Here is a 17,991-nt window from a genome sequence, read left to right on the forward strand (position 1 = left end):
TCATGTGCTGGTTGTTCTGCCCCCCCCCAAAGGTATTCCTTGACCCCCCACCCCACCCCACCCCCTCCTCCCCAAGCAATAGAATTTTCAGGATTTAGAAAAGTAAGCGTTCCTCTCCCTTTATTTCCTTTTCAAGATTTTTTGGATGAGTGTGTTCCAGTGACAGAGTGCTTAGTTTTAGCAACATACTGGGTATCTGAAAATGATATTTTTTTTTATCTCCATAAACAACATCATGAGATTTTTCTACATAAAATGAATCATTACTAATTTGTAATTATGAGGATGTTTAAATATAACATATTTTATGACATCTTACAACCATTTCTCACCCACCTTTTGGATCTGTTATAACATTTCTAGAAATTTCTTGCAACTTGATTTATGAAAAGCTTGATGATTATTTTTGTAATGCTACAAAATGTAAATTTAGAAGGAGGGTTTTTAATTTTTCCTGGTCTTCCATACAGTTTCTGATGGACCAAATAAATTGTGTGGATATTGGTTCTACTTTGTCATATAATTAGGATGATTAAATTTTTTTTGTCGAAATAATCTGGTTCAGATGATTTTTGTCAGAACTGCTTTGGTGGACTTTACAGCATGTTATATGTCATTTTGGATTTCTGATTCACACTCATCACGAGTGAATTTGGTAATTGATCAATTCCTGTCATTAGCATGGGCTTCGGTGTTAACTTCTTAATCTTTAAGATGTTCTGCTCCAAGTTTTTCGTGTCTCTGTGATAAAATATCATCGGATTTAGTCACATGCTGACATGTCCACTTTGTGAGACTGTTCTCCAAATGCCACAGCACTTGTGTCTTTGGCATTTTTCTTTCCCTATGTCTAGCATCAGTCATAATGTTGATGGTTTTAAGTTCTTAATATTTGTAGGAAGTCGCCTCTTCCAGTGCTGTATGTGTTAAATCATCAAATTCACTTTGTATATGGGTTTTTATTTCGTTGAAAAATATGTCTGCTTTGTTTGGAAGTCTTTCCAATTTCAGCAATTTGAACATAATATGATGACAATATACCCCCAAAAATGCATATATTTTCAAATCAACCTCTCTTTTGATCTGAAAGCTTCAGGGAAAATGATTTTTTCAGTTTGTGTTTGACTGCTATTTATACCCGGTTCAGGCCTTCAAATTATATAAATATATATACAAAAGCCAATGAGAGTCAGGATAGTGTGGTTTCATATATATTCGTTGAATAACAATTTTCGTTGATTTCGTTGTTTAGTTGATCTTAAAGGTAAAGTAAATGTTCATTGAGATGCAATATCTACTAACATTTTGTATTGTTATACTTTCATGTTAAATACTGAAATCTGATTGGTTAAGACGCAGTTCATAATCTGTTCTATTACCCTCAGCGTTAGTAGCGCACTTAGCAACGGGTAACATTACAAATTGTTACATGCGCGAAAATTATGCGCGTACGGTTCGCTGTAGAATTCACGTTATTCCTATATAAAAGCAGTACAATTTTCTTTAAAAATTAAGACATTCAGTATAACAAAATAAATAGTGCCTGTTTGGGAGGATAACAGCTGAAATTGACACCCTTCGAAAACCATTGACAATGGTTTTCTCGGGGTGTCAATTTCAACTGTTACCCTCCCAAACAGGCACTATTTATATACTGATAGGATCATTGGCCACGAATATATATTATATCCTTGGACCTGTTATTGTCATTGATGTACCAAAATTTATACCCTCAAATTATAGTGAAATTACAGTATTTGTGCACATAACAAGTGTAAATCATGATTTTTGATAATTGCAAGACGTTTTGAATTTTATCATTAGTTTTAGATAAGCAAAGTTCATTATAAGCCATCAGTTTTATCCGATCATATCGCCGCCTGGTTCTAATTTTGATTTTTAAATGAGACATAATGAATGGTTTGAGGCAATTAAGCATATGCATCGGACTCAAAACTATTATATGCACGAGAAAACAAATCTATACTTACAAATTAAGATTTTTTGCAAATAAACGAGAAAATGCCCGCACCAGAGTAACACCTTTGGTATTTCAACACGTGTATGATGATGTCCGTAAGCTACAACTGAATGTTACCTGATAAGCAGTTATGGTGAAATTATTTTTAAATAAGTTAACCTACTTTCATTTTCGATAAATTAGCCCGAAATAGCAAAATAAGAGTTAGGTGGTAGATACGCTTTGGCGGATCAAAGTCAGAGGGAGTTATATACTTGCAATGAAATAATATTGAATTATTACGTAAAGAGTTAGTATATCTATTGTGGACTTACTTAGAGTATACATAGAAGTTAAGTTTTGACAAATATTAAATTAATAGAATTAATGAATTCGTTTCTTGACTGTGCAATTTTAGTTTTGATGGATAGACGATTGCAATGCACGACCTCTGGTTAGAAAATTGGATAGAACTTTCGAAACCGTGGTAACCGAGAACGCGGATTGACTAATTAACGTCTTGCATGGCGAAAAGTGTTGGACGAGTTCATCGTTCATCGCGGGCAGAAACCATTGATCGACAAATTATGGTAAATTTTTTAAAAAATAGATAAAATGGATTAAGTTGATGTGATTTTATTTTTGATGGAAAAAATTTTCAAGAACAAGGTTCCCAGGAACGCAGGCGAGTTTACCATTGGGCGGATACTTTATATCTGACAAATTCGGTTTAAATAATGCTAATAGATGTGCCTGTGGCATGCATTGAATTTTTTTTTAATTTTATACATTTTTATAGCACGACATATTGGTAGTAACCATTACAAATTAATTAGTAAACAATGAACATATTGTGTTCTACAGTATATTAATAAATGAAACGAAGAATTTCAATAGTGCGGGTGATGGGGACTTTCCAGGTCTTTAATCTAAAAATCATGTACAGTATGATGCAATTAGTATTCGTACAAAATGGCGGCGTGTTTACTTACGCGATGAAACGTCTCTGCTTTGACTATAAATAAATGTTGTTTAAAAATAGCTATGGGATACCGGTTGTTATTTTTAGCAAAACACGCCATGTGACATCAAAACATCACGTGACTTGTTGTCGTCTGCATTATTTCCGGAAATATACAAGTTGAAAGACAGATGGGTAGAAAGGGTAAAGGGTTATCGAGCGTTGTTAAAGAAGTAGTACGGAGGCTATTAGAGCAAGAAAACTCTATTCAGAAGGTTGCAGAACAATTAGGGATTCCTTTTACTACTATTTCTAGTTTAACAAAGCGTATTGTTCAGCGAGGCTCTGTAAAAAACACCAAACGAAGTGGCCAGCTTCCCAAAAGTTACAGCTCTGGACTATCGGAGACTTGAAAGTTTGGTTAAGACGAACATAAGAGACAGTTTGCTTGATATAACACACAAATTTAATGAAAATGTTGACCATCCTGTTGCTAAACGCACAGTGCAACTACATTTTCATAAGCATGGATATTCGAGGCGTGTTTCCAAAAAGAAAGTTGTTGTGAAGGAGGTCAATCGAAAATTGTCATGGTATCGAGAAAAAAGACGATTGACAACTGACAATTATTGGAATAAAGTTATTTTTTCGGATGAATCCAAAACCATGGTAGGACACGATTCCCGTGTGCATGTGTGGCGTAAAAAAGACGAAGGATGGAGGCCTGATCTTGTGACACCTAGACAAAGTAAGCCATGTTATGAAGTGATGATTTGGGAATGTGTAATGTGGGAAGGAGTAGGCACTGTTACGGCTGTTAAAGGTAATATCAATGCTGAAAAATACCAGGAGATCCTCGACGAGAATTTATGGCCGGTTGTAGCCCGTCATTTTCCTGCCTGAAACTACTTATTTCAGCAAGACAACGCTCCGGTACATCGGGCAAGAAGTACTCAGCAATTCCTGCATAGAAATAACATTACCACTCTAAGTTGGCCAGCACAGAGCCCAGATTTAAATATCATCGAAAATCTGTGGCTTCTGATCAAGAAAAAGCTTCAGACACGGGTAGGGAGGATCGGGAGTAAAGAGGACCTCTTTCGTGAGATTCAAGACATATGGATCACCACAGACTACGTCAGATCACTATATCGATCCATACCCCGCAGATTGCTTAGTGTTATTAGATTAAAAGGACACCTGACAAAGTATTAGGTAAGTTTAAATTGTTTTAATTACTTTAGAATTGTAATACAAAGCGTTGTTGATTTGACCTACTTTCGTTGCGAATGTAAACACGCCGCAATTTCGTACGAATACTTATTGCATCATACTGTAATTGCATTTTATTTCAACTTTGAAGAATATGTAAAGAAAGCAGCTAAGAAATATTTTGGACACAGAATATACACAAATAAACAAAACAATAAGATGGTTCAACATATTAAGCATTGTATCATATCCATATGTAAAGTGTAAATACCGCGCTAGCACGATATATCATTTAGTTTTTTATGTGTCTACACAATAAAATGTGGTCAACGATGCAACACTTAGTATGTCACCAATCGTTCTACCTAAGCTCTCTTGTTGTATAAGGTATAAACAAATTACAAATTTCTCAAACTTTATTACATCGTTACAATATGCACGTAATTAGTAGATTCTTTCAGTGATTGGTTTATTTTCAGTTACATACTGATTTACCGACTTTTTACTTCATTTACAGGAGTTCGAGGCAAATTCAGATACAACAACTCCAGTGACGAACACTCTACCTTCCCAATAGTTGCCCGGTATCTCCGCCTCTACCCCACAGAGCATCATGACTATCGCAGTCTCCTTTTAGATGTCATCGGTTGCGAAGGTAATATTAACTTGAATATTATTCATAAAGTCATTGGTATTATTGTGATTAAATAAGCAACGCTTTACCAACGACTGTTTTACAATGGTATTAACTGTTTTTTATTGAAAATATCTATTTTACAAGTTTAGTTTTTTTATTACTTAAGGGACATTTCTTTTTGTTTAAAAATTAATTTTGTTACTGTCTAACCAACAAGCGTACTGTAGATATTTAGATTATAGGACGGATGAAATTTATCAAATAAAAAGCAGGATGTTTCTTACTGTTTACTCTAATACCTCATGAACTCAAAAAGATCAAAAACACAATTTCCTGATATCATTTTTATATGTGTAGCTTCAATCAAGATTTAGCAATTTTTCATATTCTAAGAATATTAAAGATCAAGTGTTATGAAAGACCAAATGTATTTTCCCTTCCCAACGGATTCCAATCAGGTGTCTTAATATTTTTTAGTAGCTGCAACGACTTTGACTGTGCCGACATCTACTATTTCTTCACCAACCACATCCATCACTGTAAAGTGCAAACCACTACCTAAAGTTTGTCTTCGTCAACGACTCCTACCACTCCGAGTACAGCGACCACTACCGACACTTTGTCTTCACAAGCTACTTCTAGCAGTACGAATACCTTAACTATTATCATGATTTTGTCTTCACAAACCACTACCAACACTTTGTTTCCACCAACCACTTTCACCACTACAAGAACGCCAACCAGTACCAACACATTGTCTTTGCAAGATACTCCCACTACTTCAAGTAAACCTGCCACTACCACGACTTCGTCTTATTCAACTGTTTCCACTACTTCTACCACTTTAGGTACATCAACCATTACGACAATCATGTCTTCGCCAACCACTGCCACTACTTCGAGTACACCAACCACTTCCAACGCTTTGCATAAAAACAACCACTACCACGGTTTTGTCTTCACATACTATGAATACCACTTCTACCGCTTTGTACACCAACCATTTCGACGACCACATTAAAGTCAACTTTATTCAACAGTACTCGAGCTGGACCATGTACTTGTACCTGTATCGAGACCAACGCTACAATGACACCACAGGCAGTACAGGAAAGAATAGATAACATTGTAAAGAACCTAACAATCTCGAAAAAGAAGACATCTAAATACATTAGAAGCAAAACCTCGGCACAGGATACAAGACCAGAGGTGGTATATGTAGGATCTGTGGCTATAGCAATGTTATGTATGTTTGCCAGTCTCATTGTTCTACCAGACCTTTATACTCTGCTCCGATTCCTCTACTCAATGCTTAAATGTAAAGAAACATAGAGAAAGATGGAATCCTATGGAATAAACATGTTTGTCAACTGATCAGAAATACACCATGATAACATGTTTTCTTAATATTACAACGTCACATTATCGTGGTTTTCTTTTTGAATATAAAATAACATAGAACTCTTTATATAACATAAACTTTATTTACCAATAGATTAACAAACCTTTGTAGTGTTCTGTAAAGGAGCATGCAACAGTTTTAAGTTAAAAGTAACACATATTAAAAAAATTAATGTGTTGAAATAGTTGTGTTATGACAATTTTTCATACTAATTGTTAGATCATCACCTAATCTTCTCCGGACTTTTCCGTTGTTGTTTTTTAATTACGACAAAGAGCACACGGCGTGTGTGACCAGTCAGCAGAGGATGCTCACTCCTCCTAGGCACCTGATATTACCTGTATCTTTTTATTTCGATCTATGGGTATTTGAGATGGTTGAAAGTTTGTTAATGTCATTTTTCTTTGCAAACTTAGATGGTCTAAATCAGGATTGCTTTTCGTATTTTTTTTCCTCATGAAAACAAACAGTTTTTGTTTGTGTTTAAATGTCAAAACTGGGTTTGTCACAGCAAAACTGTTTATTAGCTTATAATCGTTTTTATCAATGTTGTCAATTCATTATATATCTTATCCTTTTAAACGGTTCTTATAACTAGAAATGAATATATTTTGTGTTGTGGTGTGTACATGTACTATAAAAGCTTGCATTCAAAGTTTATTGTTTTCTCTATGGATGGCGTCTTTCAAATATCTAAGGTATTTTTTTACAAAAATATCTATGATCTTTTTAATAAATAATGTTATGTTACGTTATGACCAGTTTTTAATTTCTACATTGTCGGTAATAAAATGTTTGTGTAATACTTTTAATGTTTTAATAATAAAAAGTATGTTTTCATATCCACAATCATGAGAACTGCGTAGTGTAATAAAACAACTACGAATCCTCCATGTAATCTTAAGAATATTTGGTTTCTTGAAATAGTATTTTTGTATCTCTCCTCCTGCAGATATGTTTATGATGATGTCTTAGTACTAAGAAATACCTTAAGACTTAGGACACTTTTTAAGTCTAAGTGCTGGTTTCAAAAGTATCCTAAGAACGTTCCTTAGAATTGGCTTATTCTTAGGACAACTTCTGACATATCTTAAGTCATTTTTTGGTAAGCGTTTTACCTGTGTCTCTTTTCTGACGGTCCAGACACTATAGATTAATTACGTATAATGGTGAATTACACTGGAACACACACTGTAACTGTCACTTGAATATAGAAGGTCGAAAAATTATTTATTTTATTTTATCTTATCTAAATGTTGTTTTATCAAATGTTTTTTATCCATAGTTGATAGATATAAATTCACAGGTACAAATTATAATTACTACAAATGATATAAATCTAAATAACAAACAAATTAATATACACATATATGTATAATTATCCAATTCACAAACAAAAGAAACAGTTGTACCTAAGAAATAAACAAAATTGGGGTGGGGGTAAAGTTAGGTGTAAGGGTATAGAACCCTTGCTTCATTCTTTATCCGCGCCTGAAATGAGAGAGAGAGAGAGAGAGAGAGAGAGAGAGAGAGACTTTTTAGATGCTAGATTTAATTGCAATGGTCAACATTTTTATCTCTATGGTTTTTTTTCTTTTTTGATAAATAAATGATACGTTTGAGATTGTTAAGTAGAATATCCTTTTCCTCCACAACCTTGTTAACATTTTACTTAGAGAATTTTGAAAAAAAAATCGTTTTCTTTTCCGAGTCTTACATTTTAGGTAATGTTTGATATCAATCTTTAACAAATTTTCATTTGACACATCCTCCTGGACACTCATAAGTGACGGGGGGGGGGGGGTTAAGCGATGTAAGGATATAGTGGGACTATATTTAAAGAATCTTAAAGTAATCAATGTGCAATCGTATCTATATTTTTGCAACATGAATGTTACTTGGAAATTATTTATTTTGAACAAAAATATAACACTTATTAAAGTTCTTTCACAGCACCAACGACTGCAGGAAGATATATAAAAATGACTCAAAGTCATGTGCAGTCGAAAAAGACTCAACATATTATATTGATACCTACATTGAAAAATTTGATACAGAAATAACTGTATTCAGTCTACTGTACTGTAATTACCTTTTCGAGGTTTTTTATATTTGTGAAGTTTTTTCAGTTAAGGGACGATCCTCTCAATCTACAATCTATGGTCATCATTAAATGACCTCGCTACAAGTTTTATCTCTGCATAAAAACAGGGTAATGCCAAATAAATAAGACAATTTTTATACCTTTATTTTGCACAAAAATATCATGAAATAAAACCAAACCAAAAAAAATCAAATATATAACAGTGATGATTGATTTTATGATCATTTATCAATTTTGTCTCAAAGTGACATTCAATTAAATTACACGCCCACTACAGAGCGAGAAAACAAATTTAATAGATTGCGTGTGAAGATTTAGTGATCTGTAAATACGATAAAAAGAAAACTTACTCATTCGAAAAGCACTGATATATTTGGATGCAATATACTTGAGATTATAAAATGCTGACTATGATGAATATAGAAACATGAAAAGCATTTAAACTGAACTAGTGTTATATAATTGATATGAATTACATTCTTGTTTTATATTTCAGGGCTTATATGAATCTGCATCACATATAAACTTCATCAATTAACAAAATCATGTTAACATTATTCGTTATATCCGGTTCGATACCTTTAACATGTATTTAAAATGGGGGCGTGAAGGTGCCACTAGGTGGTAGTTGAACCGACTTTGCCTTCGCATGTTATGTATTTCTTAATATGCTCGCTATGATGAATATAGAAACATGAAAAACAAGTTAAAAGTAGAGATTGAATTTGTAGATACGGACCTTTTTTTGGTCATTGTAGTATCAACGAAGATTGTGACGATCGTTAGAAAGGGAGAAACCCGGCACGTTTACATGCACTCTCACATTATCAAAATAACTAAATTGTTTATATGCATCCGGTTATGGAAAAGATAACGATTTTTTAAATCAATGTAAAAACCTGCAGCTGATTGGCTGTTACATATTTTTATTGATTCAGACTTTCCTGTTTACATGTACAATCTATCAAAATGGATCAATAGCATCCCTCGTTGAAATATAAACAGTTAATATGTTAATATGAACAGTTAAATATGATCGGAACGATTTCCGGAGACACACACACATCATTTCTTTAGGAATAGTATAAATACCAGAAAATAAAATCAGAAACCCACGAAAGAAGCAACAAACGTATGAATTTTAAAAACTTCTCTTAAGTAAAAATAATATGCATATATATCTGCTAGCATAGACGTTTATTTTCATTCAATTAAAAATAAACATTTTTTTGCAAAGCTTATATTAACGAAACCAAAAACCTTTTTTTTGGGGGGGGGGGGGGGTTTAAAGGTTTCTAGCCCCCCCCCCCCCCCCCCCCCCCCCCCTCCCACTTTCAATTTGCTTCTGACGTCACTGGTTAATGAGATGACTTATAAGGATTGTCACAATCAATAGATTTATTTATGTGTAAATTTTTCTGTAAAGTAGTATTTCCTTTTAGGAGCCTCAATCTTTGTCACAATAGGTATCGCTCATTAACAGACTAAAATCGGGCTGTTCTATTTGTTTGATTTAAAACTATAAATAGCCTTGTGGTTTATCGGGCACTGCAGTACTAGCACGATGTGTGAATACGGCTTATTTATACGGTAACCAATATTCGTTATGAGTAAGTTCGATTTTGCTTTATATTTTTCTCATCTTTGTAATATTTAAATTATAGGACTTAGGTATCTGTTTTTGTATACGTGTTAGATAATATTTTTGGGTTAAAGTTTTATATATATACGTGTTTATTTACCGTAGAGTGATGGTGCATTTGTACAAGCCTAGTTTGTTAGTTTATTTATGAGCTTGTATTTTTGCAGACTTATGCGATGTTATTAGTTAACGTTTATTTTTAATGTTCAGAGGTCATTGTACGGTGTGCAGTTACGGTACTTAACTAAATAAGTATATTGTGTTAGTGAAACGTTTAATTGAAAATATTGTTTAATAACCGGGTAAATAAAATTAAAAGGTTCCAGCAATGTTCCAGCAACCATTGTTCCAGTATTCAGTAATTCAGTATTCCAGTAATCATCATCATACCACCCGTGTAACCTTCTTGGTGTATTCATATACTACACTGGAAGCCGGTGGACGGAACCCGTCATCCTAGGACATGGCACACAAAGAGGACACATCAGAGGAACACTGGAGGGACGGTACGGACCAACAAACCACCATAGGAGGTCGTAGGATGGAACGATTCTTATAAACAATTATTTTTTTTATCAAATTTTTTTAATTATATGTATATTTGTAAATTTATTGATTTTAATTATAGATAAAAATTGTAAATACTCATTGATGTTTGTCTTATTGCTCTACTGATTAGACACATGACGGCTGTCGTGACAATGATATAATGTTCATAATTTACAGCATGCACTCTAGAAATCATAAAAGAATAAAAATGTCTTTTCCAAATATATTTGTCCGGGCTACACTAGACAAAACAGATGGAAAGGTGTAGGCTTCATTCATTTTTTATTTACATAATGGTTTACACTATCGTGGCATTTGTCTATCATTTTTCAAATTGGTAGATAATTATCAGCTGGTCCGTAATTATCGATTATTTACAGAGGCTTATAGAATAATTCATATTTTTACTTTCAGTTTGTACTCGAATTTTCAAGATTTTTTTTCTTCGGCCGATCACTGTTGTGTCCATATGACGCATCCGGCAAATGCTTCCACATGCGCACACATTCCGCTTGCATAGGTAGTTTTTATTAAAACTTGAAGTTTGGTTTGGTTTTATATAACATTTACCCAGTTTTATTTCAGTTCATTTACCTTAAGAGATGCAAACATACATAAAATACAGGTCGACCTGTTAATTCAAGAATGCACATTTTGTCTCACGCGTAAGAATTTAATCGAAAGATTCATTCAGTAATGCAGTTGACCTCGATGAACTGACCTCAATCATAAGAAGATGCTCCATGAAATAACCTCGATCTATTGATGTTGCATAATAGTAGCTAGGAAGACGGCTTGATTTATAAACAAGATTACATTATAATGCGACCTCAATACCAAGTTATGATGGCATTCAATGTTTTTCAGTCGCATTAAATTATTTTAATACAACTCTTTCTTTGTACATACGTGTTAATGCTCTTTGAAGAGCCCTACCGGTTACTCAGTATTCTGAAGAAGAAGAAGAAGAAGATACATTAACATTTAATAATAACGTTAAAAATATAAAACTAGACAAGGAGTTTACGACCGGCTTTCCCCAAATTTATTTCAAAATTAAATTTGGTGACAGTTTATAATGATGAAATTATGGTGTACAGATTCAAAATATTCTATATTTTGTAAAAATACAGTACTTTTTAAATTATTTAACATCAAACTGATCATGTTGATTGCTTCTAGCTATCAATATATCATTATTGCCGATCATTCCTTGAAAAGGAATACTTGTTTTCACTTAACATCATGGCAGGCATGTAGCATCGGTTCTGAAAGTGGGGGGGGGGGGGGGGGGGGGGGGGCAGATTCACCCCAAAAATCTTGACAAGCAGAAAAAAAAGGAAATTGTGACTTTCCCAAAATCTTCAAAATCCTAACCCGGGGGGGAGGGGGGGGGGGGGGGCTGGCGAAGCATATATCTAATTTCCTTATTTTCCTATTTAATTTTTTCCATGCTCCCAAAAAAGTCCCCCCCCCCCCCCCCGCCGCCCTCCCCCCCCCCCCTGATGCTACGTGCCTGCATGGTATCGAGATTGTTAAAAGGGGCATGGTGACTCAAAAAAGATGTTTTATTATCTTTATTATGGCAACGGAAATAAAAAGAATTAGACTCGATCTTGTTCCTAGGTCAACAATAGGTTTTTCGTTCTTATGCACATGTATTTATTTGTATAAAATTGCTTTTTTTCATGTAGAAGTACTTCTTGTCACAACCGGAAGTTTCGCCGATTCAAACAAAACATGTTAAACACATATTTATTCAACGGAGATCTATCTTTCCACGTGTTTCAACGGTTTTGGTGAGAACCGGAAGAAAGTGACGGTTGACAAAATGAGACCCATTAAACACATCTTCATACTAATATCTATCATCAATAAAAGTTTCGTAGCTTGGTCACTTACAGTTTTTGGCATATCGCGAGGACAAAATTAGAAATAGAAAACTAATTGAAGTATTCGAGATATCTCATCGAAAGTATAATTTGTTTGTTTATTTTACACTGAATAGATGACATATGTTATCCTTAATGCTGAAATGAAAATTCTATGTAAAACAACAAAAATTGAGAAAAAAATCAATTTGTGATTGGAAGTAACGCCGATTTGAAGAAAAAAATTATAAAAACATCTGCATATATAGATATATCATACCACAAAGTCTGGCTGTTCATGTATTTACCGCGCTAGCTTCAATATTCTAAGACAAAAGTTTGAAGAATCTAGTCTTTAATTGAACATACTTTTGGTGTTTTATTTCATAATCAAAAAGGGTTCAATACGCAAGTAAGTTTAAAGGGCTATCTAGTTTCCATTGTTTGAATTCCAGTTGTAAGTCATAACCGTGGAAAAATCGCGCAAGAGTCATCTATGGTTTCAAAGAATATTTCAACTTTTAATAATAACAAAAAAAATGATTTTTTATTGATAATCAGTGATATTTTTTTATTTATTTACTTTATAAATTTGTGTTTGTGTTAGATGCACAATTCAATAATGCTAGTTGTTTGATAATACTTTTTGTAACCAAAATTACAAATAATTAACGGCTGAATTTCCATTATTAAAGACATGGTTTAATTTACGAAAGACGAATAGGGCCACATAAAAAAAAGTTCTCGTAATCTCGAGAAAAGATCTCGTTATTGCAAGTTAAGCATCTCGTTATTACGAGAAAAGATCTCCTTGAATTACGAGTTAATTGTCTCGTTATAACGAGAAAATATAATCTCGATATTACGACAAAAGATCTCGTTAATACGAGAAAAGATCTATTTAAAATGGCGCGTTTCATTGTTCTATTTGATTTATGTAAAGTCTATTATTATATACTACTTAGCATAATCATTGTTCAAAAGCGTACATGAAATTTTATATAAAATCGGACCAAGCAGTTTTAAAGGAATTTCAGATCTAGAAGAAGGAGCAAAGTAGATTGATTTAAGGAATGAATAAAATATTAATTAGTTTTATACGATATAAAATGGTTTGAGGCAGTTTACGCTTTATAAACCGCGAAGCGGTTTATAAAAAAGCGTAAACTGTTTCAAACCATTTTATATCGTATAAAACTAATAAATATTTAATTCATTGCTTATAATTTAATTTTTTTTCTCTTCATTGTAGAATAATTTAATTCTGGTTGTAACGCGCTTTCTGATTGGCTAAAATAATTATTTTATATCGTATAAAGAATGTTGCCTACGTCATAGTAAGACTAACGTCAAAAACGTATCAATACGCCTGACGTTACGTTTGAATTTTGTACAATTTTAAGTCATTTTAAAGGTCAAATGACCGTTTTTATCTACAATGAAGAGTAAAAAATTAAATTGTAAGCAATGAATTCAATATTTATTAGTTTTATACGATATAAAATGGTTTGGAGCAGTTTACGCGTTTTTATAAACCGCTTCGCGGTTTATAAAGCGTAAACTGCCCCAAACCGTTTTATATCGTATAAAACAAATAAATATTGAATTCATTCCTTAATAAAAACGGTCATTTGACCTTTAAAATGACGTAAAATTATACAAAATTCAAACGTAACGTCAGGCGTATTGATACGTTTTTGACGTAAGTCTTACTATGACGTAGGCAACATTCTTTATAGGATATAAAATAATTTTTTAGCCAATCAGAAAGCGCGTTACAACCAGAATTAAATTATTAGGAAATCAATTGAACTATATATTTTAAAATAAGAATGATACATATAATTTGTTTTCAGACTCCAAAATGTTAATATACAAAATCAATTATTTTCAATATACATATATGTTGTGTATGAACATAAAAAACACATTTCGGATAAACTCTGTACATCCACGATTGAAACTGTGTAGTCATTAAAGTCATCTGTAACAAATAGAATTGTGTTTTTACGACTAGGACTACTTGGTATTTACTTCGGAGTAGGATTATAAAATATAAGTTGAAAAGTAAAATAACATGAAGTTATTTCCACTTATTAATAAAAGATAAAAAGTCAAATCCAATAATTTTATGTAAAAATTAATGAATAATGACCGTTGTTATTTACGAATTAATAAAAATTGAATTAACGTTTCTAGAAAGAAAAGAATAGAATAGAAAGGTGAACAGGTCTTTTCAGAAACGCACCATTTTGAAATAGATCTTTTCTCGTAATAACGACATCTTTTCTCATAATTACAAAAAATCTCAATAATAAAGAACTCGTTATAACAATTTTCTCTCTCTTAAATACGAGAGAATTAACTCATAATAATGAGATCTTTTCTTTTAATTACAAGATAATTTACACGTAATAACGAGATCTTTTCTCGTAAATACGAGATAATTAACTCGTAATGATGCGATTTTTTCTAGTAATAAATAGATATTTCTTCGTAATAACGAGATCTTTTCCCGTTATTACGAAATCTTTTCTCGATACTACCAGATATATTCTCGTTATAAGTTATAATAACGAGATAATAACTTCTAATAACGAGATCTTTTCTCGTAATTACGAGATAAATTATTTTTATGTGGCCCTATTCGTCTTTTGTATTAATTAGTAAAGGTTTTGCTTTTAGAGAACTTTTTCAGTTTTTCAGTCGAAATATATAACCATTGGTAGACAATTTATAAAGAATATGTAGAAAGATGGGGGTTTTTTTTCGTGTTTTTTTTTTGGGGGGGGGGTGCTCTTTTTTTTGGGGGGGGGGGGGGATTTTTCATGTTTTTTACTTGAATGGACAAGGAATAAAAGTGTAAGTCAGATGAATTATTCACAAACTTCACTTTCTCTTACTATGAAAAGAGCATCTCATTTTGCACTTATTTATAAAAGTAGTACCAAGATTGTTTAAACGATGGAAAATGATGTCTTGAAATTAAAATTCAATTGACTCTGTAACCAACAAATATCGCAAGGTATTTCAGTCTATAGTCTCTTGTTATTTATCCAAATGTATAAATGTTACAAGAATTTCCGTAAATAATTTGGGAAAAAGTATGTTTTTGTATATTTCATATGTATAATTTATGTTTAAGATTTTTATATTTTATCCGACAACTGTGACTTTATATATATATATATATATATATATATATATATATATATATATGTGTGTGTGTGTGTGTGTGTGTGTGTGTGTGTGTGTGTGTGTGTGTGTGTGTATATATATATATATATATATATATATATATATATATCAGCGTCATCTACATTCAATTTAACAGCAGGTGTCCCGGGTCATGTTAGTCAAAAATGACCGATCAATTTACCAAATCAGGGCAGATAAAGACACCATAAAAACAGAACCATTCTACAGACATAAAATTATGTGATTTTTTCTCATAATAATTAGATCTTTCCTCGTAATAACGAGATCTTTTCTTTTTATTACGAAATCTTTTCTCGATACTACGAGATATATTCTCGTTATAACGAGATGAATAACTTCTCATAACGAGATCTTTTCTCGTAATTACGAGATAAAATATTTTTATGTGGCCCTATTTGTCTTTCGACGACCAAGTCAGAATCTTTTTTTTCAAACTTATGAAAAACAATGATGATAGAGGCCTTTTTATTTAGAAAATACAGCAAACAGAAAATAAGTTGAGTTACATTCTATATGTTTCAAACAATTTTTTCGAATCAAAATCTATTTTACGAAGTCATGCGCAGTTTGATAGTTAGATATCTTAAAATCATGGCGAACACAAGATGTATTTGTGCGTGTGATCGTAGAAGTATGACCACATCCTTCTCATTGTGTTGCCCTTCTGAGGAAATTCTCCGCAGGTGACGGGATTGATGTTGAATTTCCCGTCGAGGTCGTTGATTCCGGGCACGAACCATCCGGACCATGCCCCATTAAACCACATGATTTTGTAGGCAGCTATTTTCCCTGTGAGCATTAGGTAATCCATGTTGTTGTAGAGACCAATTTTCCACTGACATTTTAAGGTTCTTGGTTTCATCACTTCTATACATTTGGGCTGAGTGGAGATGTCGTAGATTATCTTATCATGTCCACCCACAACCAAAGACAGACTCACGCAGACGCAATAGCACAGCAAAAAATACTTTGTCATCTTTTCTTAATGGTGCCAACTTTCTAAAAAATAAACAAACAATAGTTTTTTATAATATTCATATTCTTAAAAATTAATTAAGATAAATAATGCAGAACTACATCGATAGACAAATGTTTATTTTCCTTTAATGAGACAGGCATTTATCTAGCTAGCAGATATATCAATTATTTTGTACTTATCTCTTACCTCCAAGAATAAACGTTTGTTGCTCCTTTCGTTGGTTTCTGGTTTTATTTTCTGATATTTATACCCATTCCTTGCGTTAAGAAGTAGTGTGCGTGTTTCCGGAAATCGTTTCGATCATAATTAACTGTTCAAAATATTACAAGAAGTAATGCTATTGGTCCATATTGTTACATTGTACATGTAAACAGGAAAGTTTGAATCACTAAAATATGTAACGGCCAATCAGCTGCAGGTTATTACATTGATTTAAAAAATTGTTATCTTTTCCATAACCGGATGCATAGAAAAATTAATCATTTTAATAATGTGAGAGTGCATGTAAAACGTGCCAGGTTCCCCCCTATTCTATCGATCGTCACAATCTTCTTTGATACTACAAGAACCAAAAAAAAGTACGTATCTACAAATTCAATCTCCTCTTTTAACTTGTTTTTCATGTTTCTATATTCATCATAGCGAGCATATTAAGAAATAAATATTTATGCGTAGGCAAAGTCGGTTAACTACCACTACCCGCCCCGAATTTAAATACATGTTAAAGGTATCGAACCGGATATAACGGATGTAACAGCCAATCAGCTGAAGTTTGATACATTGAATTAAAAAACCGTTTATTTTTTTCTATAACCGGATACATAAAGAAAATCGAGTTATTTAGTATGAGAGTGCATGTAAAATATGCTTGGTTTTTCCCCTTTCTATCAGATTCACCCCAAAAATCTTGACAAGCAGAAAAAAAAGGAAATTGTGACTTTCCCAAAATCTTCAAAATCCTAACCCGGGGGGGAGGGGGGGGGGGGGGGGCTGGCGAAGCATATATCTAATTTCCTTATTTTCCTATTTAATTTTTTCCATGCTCCCAAAAAAGTCCCCCCCCCCCCCCCCCGCCGCCCTCCCCCCCCCCCCCCTGATGCTACGTGCCTGCATGGTATCGAGATTGTTAAAAGGGGCATGGTGACTCAAAAAAGATGTTTTATTATCTTTATTATGGCAACGGAAATAAAAAGAATTAGACTCGATCTTGTTCCTAGGTCAACAATAGGTTTTTCGTTCTTATGCACATGTATTTATTTGTATAAAATTGCTTTTTTTCATGTAGAAGTACTTCTTGTCACAACCGGAAGTTTCGCCGATTCAAACAAAACATGTTAAACACATATTTATTCAACGGAGATCTATCTTTCCACGTGTTTCAACGGTTTTGGTGAGAACCGGAAGAAAGTGACGGTTGACAAAATGAGACCCATTAAACACATCTTCATACTAATA

General features: G+C 33.0%; 2 long non-coding RNA genes across 2 annotated transcripts; both read left to right on the top strand.

Moving 5' to 3' along the window:
* The first annotated feature begins 3,508 nt into the window (after nt 1–3,508).
* Nucleotides 3,509–6,830, top strand: LOC117689305 (uncharacterized). The gene is made up of 3 exons (XR_004601649.2): nt 3,509–4,136; nt 4,651–4,788; nt 5,248–6,830. It is a non-coding gene; the product is annotated as an uncharacterized lncRNA (long non-coding RNA).
* Nucleotides 6,831–9,644: 2,814 nt separating this feature from the next.
* Nucleotides 9,645–10,567, top strand: LOC136276602 (uncharacterized). The gene is made up of 2 exons (XR_010715123.1): nt 9,645–9,886; nt 10,238–10,567. It is a non-coding gene; the product is annotated as an uncharacterized lncRNA (long non-coding RNA).
* The last annotated feature ends 7,424 nt before the right edge of the window (nt 10,568–17,991 follow it).

The sequence above is a fragment of the Magallana gigas genome, chromosome 6, assembly GCF_963853765.1.
Source record: "Magallana gigas chromosome 6, xbMagGiga1.1, whole genome shotgun sequence".
NCBI classification, from domain to species: domain Eukaryota; kingdom Metazoa; phylum Mollusca; class Bivalvia; order Ostreida; family Ostreidae; genus Magallana; species Magallana gigas.